The following is a 10,230-nucleotide window of genomic DNA, read 5'->3' as shown; positions in this document are numbered from 1 at the left end:
TTTGGGTTTTATCTTAAAAGATCATTTTATTAAGAAAAATAATTTAAATTCGTATATATATTGATTTATATTTTCATCTTTATTTGATATAAAATTTATCTCTTAACACGCTTCTAAAATTTGGTGGTTTGTTTGAGCAAACCAATTGACATTTCTTTTTTCTTTTTTTGGAGTTTTAATCTCATCAAATTACTCATTAGAACTTAATAAGTTCTGATATCATATTAAGACTTGATTTTCATTTTAAAAAGTTATTTTATTAAAATGAGTAGTCTAGGTCCTTAAATATTAGTTTATATTTTTATTTTTATTCGATATGAGATTTATCCCTTAACGGTTTCAACCTCTTGTTTCTACCTGAAACCAAATTATTGGATTTATTACGAATAATCTTTGACAAGGTTAGTCAAGTTATTATTGTCTAGCTAGAAGAGCCTACCTAAACAAATATTGTTCCGAAAAGGCTTGAACTCGAGCGATTGTGTCCAAGTAAAAAATTGAGATAAAATAACACAGAATTTATTCTCACCACTTCGTGAAGATGTCCAACAATAACGTTTGATGACGTTTACGATAAATTTAAGAACTTGTCAAAAGTGTGTGGGATATGATGCTCACCAAACTCTTTCGTGTAGATTGGCATCAAATAACTGTATTATGACTCGCCCCTCTATATATACTAATGATCATTCACTTGTTATAAGCAAAAATCTCTCTTTGCCCCCACGAACATGACACAGTGGTAAAGCAGGAGGATTTCACTCGAAGTATCGGAAGTTCGAATCCGCGCAACAGCTTGAAGGCAACGTTTATGTTAGAAGGCAGTTGTTCTGTGGAGACAAAGTTATGGTGCGCTTTGTCGCTCCTCTGAGCGTTCTGTTCGCACGTCGTAAAGGGAGGTCTACAGGAAGGAGAATCATATCTCGAATGTTCGGCCCAAGTTTGTATAAATTGTGTCCGTATCCAGATTTACTTGGGTAGTGAACCAAAGTGGAAGGCCGTCACTTCTCAGAATTAGTCAGGCGAAGTTTGGACAAAAAAAAAATAAAAAATCTCTACTCTCTCCTTGTTCATCATGTCAATTTTTTTCTTGTATCGTTATTCTATAACTTGATTGTCATGATTGAATGAGCAATTATCTCACTATCATTAGACTGGATTACTTAGTAAATTTCTAGGTCAATAATGGTGTAAAGTCTTAGGGCCGGTTTGATATAAGTTAGCACATTTTGATAAAAAAAAAAAATAAATTGTGAATTTCATGATTTACGTGATTAAAATTAAAGTTTGATCCGGTTAAATTCCGTAACTTTAGAAAACTTTTCCTAAAAAATCTCAATCTCGATGCGTTATCTTTTCTGTCTTAAATAAAATTAAATGAAAAGGCAAGTGCCAAACTCCCAATCCAAGAAAGATAGCCTCTTTTGCCTAACTGTCGTTGTCACACCTCATTCGTGGATGGTCCATGGTACCGTAACTGCTGTAGCTACAGCCACGCTTAAATTACTTTTGACAATTTACTGCTGAAGAGGCTGAAATTCAACCCACAAACAGCACCCTTCCTCCAAAGTCCAAACTGCCATTGTCTGTCTTCTGAAAAGTGATGAGAAATTACATGGATAGGGATTTTCCCTGGTGTCCCGACCAAATACAATTAACCTCTTGTTTGAATCTCATTTTGGGAAAATGTATTTTTAAATAGTGATTTTTGAAGAATATGTGGTTAAAAAGTAAATAAAAATTTTTGATTTATGTGTAAAATTATTTTATTGAAGAATGTGTGATTGAAAATGAGTTTCGGAACAATTGAGTTCAAACAAAGGCTAAATCAACAACTTGTTAAAAAATAATATTATAAGATATATGAATATAAAAAATAATTAATACAAATTGTTTACGTGAAATGGACTTTAATTCAAATGAAATAAAAACTAGTTTGTGAAAATAATTTAAATGGTTAAAGAAATCAATTATAATAGTCTTTTCATTTACCCTTTTAATATGAACTGAACATCCAATGAATACAATCATTTTTTCATATTCACTTAATATGCATTGACTATATTAATTGAAATTATTAATTATAGATACGCATTATGTCTCCTCATTTACCTTATTGTATCTTAACATTCATTGAATAAATTAATTGAAAGAAAACTCTAAAAATATTTTGTTCCGAAAAGTAAAATTTAATTTACTATCCAATAAATTGGAATGAATTTGTCAAATGTACACTGATCATAACTAAATAATTGACAAAATAATTCATGATAATATTTTTCAAATGATTAAATAAATTAAATGCAAATAGAAAAACGAAAAGGTAATAAATTTGTCAAATATTGTTAAATAAATTAATTATATATTGAAAAATGAAAAGTAAGTTAATAAATGTGTCAATGTACATTCGCCTTAACTAATATGATTAACTAAATTAAGAACATTTTGAAAAATGAAAAGTAAGATACTATGGTTCAAAACTCCAAGGACTTTCAAGACTCCATTGCTAGTCATTGTCTGTTAAACCATAAACGTGTCAAATGTACTTTTATCATAATTAAATAATTGATTAAATAATTAATGATAATATTGTTTAAATGATTGATACATTAAATACATATTGTAAAGCGAAAAGTAATGTATTATTAATTAATTAAATACATATTGAAAATTGAAAAGTAAATTATTATTAAAATAATTGAATTACAGTAAGGATAGAATTGTACAAAAATGATTCTCACTCGATGTAATATTTAATATAGGATGGTTATATTGCCACCACAATTTATTTTAGACACCACATTTTGATTGCAGTTAATCTCCTAAATCTTTGCTCATTATAACAATCATTTCATGGACTTTTTTACATCGAATTCTTTTCTTCAACCTTTCATCAGTTAGTACGCATTGTCCTTGATAATGATTTATATCGAAATATTTTATTTTCTTGCTTTGAAATGAGGAAAAATATTTTTTGCACTTTTTATTTATTTAATTTTTAAAAATATAATGAAAAAATAAATTATTCTACCTCATTTCAACGAACTTTTGGACATAAAATTATTATTGAATACAAAATATGTTAATTAATAGAAAGTTTAATGATATAATGACATGAAAATCGTTAGGGACATAAGTAATGTAATGAGCAAAGATTAAGAACCTTAAATACAATTAAAATGTGGTGTAAGAAATAAAATTTTTGGTGTAAATATAATTATTCTTTAATATAGTATAGATTTAAAATGATTATACTTTTATCATCTATAATAGAAAGCATAAAAGTAAAACTCCTTCATTTACACAACATTTATCACTACGATTTTTCTTGGAAGCATAAAAAGGATCAGACTAAACAACTAGTCAATTCTAGTCTAGTTTGGTTTAATTTGGTTTGATCACTGCACATAAAATCGTTCGATTCTACGTCTAGAATTATCATTGGTATTTGGATTGATCAAGTTCAGTCTATACCTAGCGACAGAACAAATTTGTTTGATCTAATCTAGTTTACACTTCTACATGTTGTAGATCTGTAGTTACTGTTACTAAATTCTCTTATGATTACAATGTTACAAGTATTTCATATTTTATAGACATGGATAGGATTTTTCCCCCTAGTGTCCCGACCATTGTTTGGTCTCATCTAATCTTTAAATTAAATCGGCAATACAGTCTATTCATATGAATTTATAATATTTAATATTTTTATCATTTATTTAAAATAGAAAACATGAAAGTAAAACTCATCATTTACACAACATTTTTATGATTTTTCTATGAAGCACAAAAAAGCACAAAAAAGATTAGACTAAACTAGAACTAATAAGTTATAGTCTAGTTTGGTTTATCGTTGCATATTGTTGTAATGTGACCCAAATTTTAGCAGGTATTATAATCCTAGTTAAAGTGGTTTTGAAGATATCAAAATTATAGATCGAGAAGAAAAGTCGTCGCATTTTTGATAGCTTGCCGCTGGAGCAACACGAACATATTTTTTTCAAAAACTTTTTGCTCTCCTGGCTCTCTAGCGGTGGTGCTATCGCCTGCCTGTTGCTCAAGCGACAGGGTTATCCGACCCAGGGCCATTTCTCATTTTAACTCGTTTTTGGACTTCTATTTATCTACAACTTGACTTCTAGGGTTTCATATATATAAATCACGGCTTGTATTATTTTCATAATATTCATACAACATCTTGAGAGCCTTAGATCTTAGTTAAGAGTATTGAGATCTTGTTGTAAACACAATTATTATTGATTATAGTAGACTTTCTCCTTTTCTACCTGTGGTTTTTTCCCATATTGGGTTTTCACAAAAATTTTGATGTTCTTATTTTGTTCTTATTTATTTCATTATTATCATTATCTTGTGATCAATTTATAACAAGTAGTATCAGAGTGATTCTGGTAACTTGTTTGTTTCGAACAAATGATATCAGAGCAAGGTTGATTATTTTGTATGGCAACGATAAATTATGATATTTCGTTATTGGATCAAAACACGAGATTTACTTTATGGCAAGTAAAGATGTGAGCAGTTATCACGTAGATGGATTTGGAAAAAGCATTACTTTGTTTTGATAAGATGCCTAAAACCTAGACACGAGATGAAAATCAGCGAAGGGATCCAAAAGCCCAATCCTCAAATTCATCTACATCTATCAAATCAGATTCTTCACGATGCTCTCAATGAGAAAAGTGCTGTTAAGTTGTGATTGAAATTGGAGTGACTTTGAATGACAAAGAGCTTAACCAATAAGTTACACTTGCAGCAACGCTTGTATTGTCACCGGATGTCCAAATGTGCATCATTGGATGATCCCTTAACTATGTTCAAAAAAATCATAGCTGATTTGGAGACATTCGAGGTTCAGTAAGAGGAGGACTTGGCGTTGATGTTATTGTGTTCATTGCCGCTGTCATATGTAAAATTTAGAGATACCCTTCTTTACAGTTGAGATACTCTCACAGTGGAAGTGGTCTATGATGTCTTCCTATCTAAGAAGAAGATGATGCATCTTGTCGGATGGTTTGAAAGTCAAGCTGAAGGCTTGGTTGTTCATGGGAGAAATCAGGATAGGAATAGTGGTAGGAATATGAGGAGCAGATTGAAATTCAGACATTCAGAAAAGTATTTCATCTTTTGATTACAAAGTTTACACTTCTACATGTTGTAGATCTAATCCAGTTTACACTTCTACATGTTGTAGATCTGTAGTTATTCTTACTAAATTCTCTTATGATTACAAAGTTACAAGTATTTCATATTTTATCGACATGGATAGGATTTTTCCCCCTGGTGTCCTGACCATTGTTTGGTCTCGTCTAATCTTTAATTTAAATAAGCAATTCAATCTATTCATATGAATTTATAATATTTAATATTTTTATCATTTCATATAGAAAACATGAAAATAAAACTCATCATTTACACAACATTTTTATGATTTTTCTATGAAGCGCAAAAAAAGGCGAGACTAAACGAAAACTAATCAGTTCTAGTCTAGTTTGGTTTCATCATTGCACATTGTTGTAATGTTATCCAAATTATAGTGGGTATTGGAGTCATAGTTGAAATGGTCTTGAAGAAATTAAAATTATGGATTGATAAGAAAAGTCGTCGCATTTTCGCTAGCCTAGCACTTGAGTGACAGGATTATCTGACCCAGGCTCGTTTCGCACTTTAACGCATTTTTTGACTCATATTTCTAGGGTTTCATATATAAGTCATGACTTGTATTGTTTCCATAACATTCGTACAACATATTGAGAGCTTTAGATCTTAGTTGAGAGCGTTGAGATCTTGTTGTAAACATAATTATTATTGATTATAGTAGATTTTCTCCTCCTCTACTTGTACTCTTTTCCCATCTTGGATTTCCACATAAATTTTGGTGTTCTTATTTTATTCTTATTTATTTCATTATTACTATTATCTTGCGATCTATTCACAACAAGTGGTATCACAGAGATTCTAGTAAATTTTTTGTTTCTAACAAGTGGTATCAAAGTAAGGTTGATTATTTCGCATGGTAACGATGGAATATGATATTATTGGATTGAAACATGAGATTTACTTTTTGCAAGTGAAGATGCGAGCAGTTGTTGCGCAGATGGATTTGGAGGAAATATTGCTCAGCTTTGATAAAATGTCTTCAACGTGGACACAGGATGAAAAGTAGAATAGGGATCGGAAAGCCCCATCCTAAATTCATCTACATTTATCAAATCAGATTCTTCAAAATATTCTCAAGGAAAATGTGCCGGTGTATTGTAGTTGAAGTTGGAGCAATTTTGAATGTCAAAGAGCTTGACTAGCAAGTTATACCTGAACAACGTTTGTATTTACACTGGATGTTCGAAGGTGCGTCATTGGATGATCACTTAATTATGTTCAAAGAAATCATGTCGATTTGGAGACATTGGAGTTTAAGTATGATGAGGAGGACTTGGCTTTGATATTGTTGTGTTCACTATCACCATCATATGTGATTTTTAGAGATACTATTCTCTGTAGTCGAGATACTCTCATTGTGGAAGAGATTTATGATACTTTACTATCTAAGGAGAAGATGATGCATCTTGCTAGAGAATCTGGGAGTTAAGTTGAAGGCTTAGTTATTCGTGGGAGAAATCAGGATTGAATCTTGGTAGGAATATGAGGGGCAGACCAAAATCCAGACATGTAGAAAAAGTATGTCATTACTGTAAGAAGAAAGGACATTTAAGAGTTGATTGCTATTCCTTAAAAATCAAGAATAAAGCTACTAGTGCTACTAAAAGAGGAAAGCAATATGTAAACACAACAGACGCTGATATTGTAGAAGATGGACAAAGTGAATGAGAGTTTCTTATGATTTCTAACATGGATTCCAAACATTGTGATCAATCGGTTCTTAACTCGTCTTATACTTTTCATATGTGTCCCAATAGGGACTGATTTACAACATATGAAAGAGTTTCGAGCGGTGCAATGATTATAGGAAACAACGAGCCTTATAAAATTGTCGGAGTTGGTACACTAAGAATCAAAATATTTGATAGTGTTATCATAACATTTATAGACGTCTGGCATGATCTAGAACTGAAGCAAAATCTCATATCTTTGAGTACATTTGACTCAGAAGGTCATAAATACACTGATGAAGGTGGAGTTTTGAATGTGAGAACTCTACACAATTGTACATTTTGTAGGGTTCCACAATTACAGGAGATGCAACAATTTCTACTTCTCATTTTTTACTAATGAGGAAGTTTTTAAACTTTAACATATGCAACTTGGGCATATGAGTGAGAATGGTATGACAGAATTGAGTAAAAAGGGATTTCTTGATAGGCAAAAGACTAGTAAGATGAAGTTTTGTGAGTATAGTATCTTTGGGAAACAGAAAAAAGTTGGATTCACTACAAGAAAACACAACACGAAGGGAATACTTAACTATATCCGTTTAGATCTTTGAGGACCGGTCAGGGTACCTTCAAAAGGAGATGATTATTATCTGTTGACAGTGATTGATGATTTCTTAAGAAATAGTTTGTTCACTCCTCTTGAAATAGAAGAGTGATGTGTTTGAGATCTTCAAGGAGTGGCAAACAGTAATAGAAAAATAGACTGGAAAGCAGGTTAAATGTTTATGCACAGATAATGGATTGGAGTTTTATTCAGATGAATTCAATAGCTTTTGTAGGGTCAAAGGCATCTTGAGACACTTAATAGTATCCGGAACTTCCTAACAGAATGGTATGGCAGAATGGATGAACAGAAAACTTTGATGAAAAATGTTCATTGTATACTTTCAAATTTTGGGTTGCCTAACACTTTTTGGGCTAAGTTGCTACCACAGCTTGTTTTTGGATTAATCACTTAATCTCAACTGCCATTGAGAAAACGACACTAGAAGAGTATGGTCTAATAAACCTTCTTGTTGTATTGATTTGGAGATTTTTGGGTGTTTTGCTTATACGCAAGTGGATAATGGAAAGTTGGTGCACAAGTCTAGAAAATGTGTCTTCCTAAGACAAGAAATGTGGTGGTTAGTAGAGATGTAGTATTTAATGAACTTACTATGGTTTATGATTCATCTTGAGGGGATTTTGATAAAACAAATGAACAGAATCATTCAACTTAGGTAGAGTTGAAAATGGTCCAGGGGAACATCAAATGTTTCAAAATAGTCTACTACAGAGCAGTCTAGTCCATAATTGATAGACAGTAATATTTTGTCAACTTTGCCTATACCAAAATATTCAATTACTAAGAATAGATTTTGCAAACAGATTAGACCTTTATAGAAGTATGGAGAAGTAGATTTTTTAGCTTATGCACTGAATGTGGCTAAAGATATTGATTCTACTGAGAAATCTTCTACATATTCAGAGGCAGTCAGTTGCATGATTCTAGCAGATGGTTGATTGCTATGTAGGAGGAGATAGAGTCATTGAATAAAAATAATACTACCTAAGGATAAAAGGATTGTTCACTGCAAGTAGGTGTTCAAAAAGAAGAAAGAGACATCGGGGATCAAAGATACTAGGTATTTCCCCAGATTAGTAGCAAAGGGATACAGTCAGATTCTAGGTGTTGATTTCACAGATGTGTTCTTATTGACTGTAAAGTATAGTTCAATTCGAGCTTTACTTGGGATAGTAGCAAAGAATGATTTGAAACTTGAGCAGATAGATGTTAAAACAACATTCTTGCATGGAAAATATTTATATACAACAACCAGAGGATTTCATAGTTTCTGGAAAGATATACTATGTGTGCTTGTTGAAGTCATTGTATGGACTAAAGCAGTCACCGAGGCAATGGTGTAAAAGTTTCGATTTATTCATGACTACCATAGTTTCATCAAAAATAATTATGATAGTTATGTGTACTTCATAAAGGAAGATGGTGGATCGATTACACATTTGCTATTATATGTTGATGATATGCTCATTGCAGCTAAGGACAGAGCAGAGATCAAAAAGTAAAATCTCAATTTAGTAAAGAGTTTGAGATGAAAGGTTTGGGTATAGCAAAGAAAATTCTTGGTACAAAAATTTTGAGGGATAAAAAGGCTGACAGATTGTATTTGAGTCGGAAGGGGTACATTGAAAAGGTTCTTCAAAGGTTTAATATGTAGAATGCAAAGGCTGTCAATACTCCCTTGACTGCCCAATTCAAATTATCATCTAGATTGTGTTTTCAATCAGATGAAGACATGGATTACATCTCACAGGTTCCTTATTCCAGTACACTTGGTTCACTTATATGCTATGGTTTGTACATGACCAGATTTGGCACATGTAGTCAGTGTAGTTAATAGATACATGGCAAATCTTGACAAGAAAAATTGGAAAGCAGTGCATTTGATATTCAGATACTTGAAGGCTCAACTAATGTTTTCTTGCGTTTTGGTAGAAATACAGATGGAATCATTGGGTAGGTGAATTCAAATTATGCAGAGGATCTTGATAAGAGGAATTCACTAATAGAGTATGTGCTTACTCTTGACGGCTGCGCTATCAGCTCAAAAGCTACTTTGCCAAATGCAGTAGCTTCATTTACAACAAAGACAGAGTACATGGCGATTAAAGAGGTATGTAAGAGGCTATGTGGTTAAGAGGATTGATTGCTGAAATCAGTGAAAGCATGTAGATTTGTATAGTATATTGTGATAGTCAGAGTGTTATTTTTCTGACTAAGGGTTAGATAATCCATGAGAGGACTAAGCACATTGATGCAATGTATCATTTTATGTGTGAAGTGATTGCTCGGGGTGATTTTGTTGTGAGCAAGGTTGATACCAAGCATAATCATGCTAATATGATGACAAAACCACTACATATTACTATGTTTGAGCATTGCTTAAATTTAATTGGTGTTTGTTATTAGTTTAGCCCATTGGGGCTTGTATGGAAGAGGATGAGTGGTGTTTAATTTGGTGATGTGTTTTTGAAATTTATTGTATTAAAATTTGGTTCAAGGTGGAGATTTATTGTAATGTGACCAAAATTCTAGTGGGTACTGGAGTTCTAGTTCAAGTGGTCTTAAAGAGATCAAAATTATAGCCTGAGAAAAAAAGTCGTTGCATTTTCGCTAGCTTGTTGCTCGAGAAGCACCATCATATTTTTTTTAGAAACTTTTTGGCCGTAGGGCTCTCGAGTGATGGGATTGTTGCCCGCTTGTCGCTCGAGCAACAGGGTTATCCCACCTAGGCTTGTTTCATGTTTTAACGGTTTG

The sequence above is a fragment of the Olea europaea genome, unplaced genomic scaffold (genome assembly GCF_002742605.1).
Source record: "Olea europaea var. sylvestris unplaced genomic scaffold, O_europaea_v1 scaffold126, whole genome shotgun sequence".
NCBI classification, from domain to species: Eukaryota; Viridiplantae; Streptophyta; class Magnoliopsida; order Lamiales; family Oleaceae; genus Olea; species Olea europaea.
The sequence above is the reverse complement of the archived record's forward strand: the minus strand, read 5'-3'. Positions refer to the sequence as shown.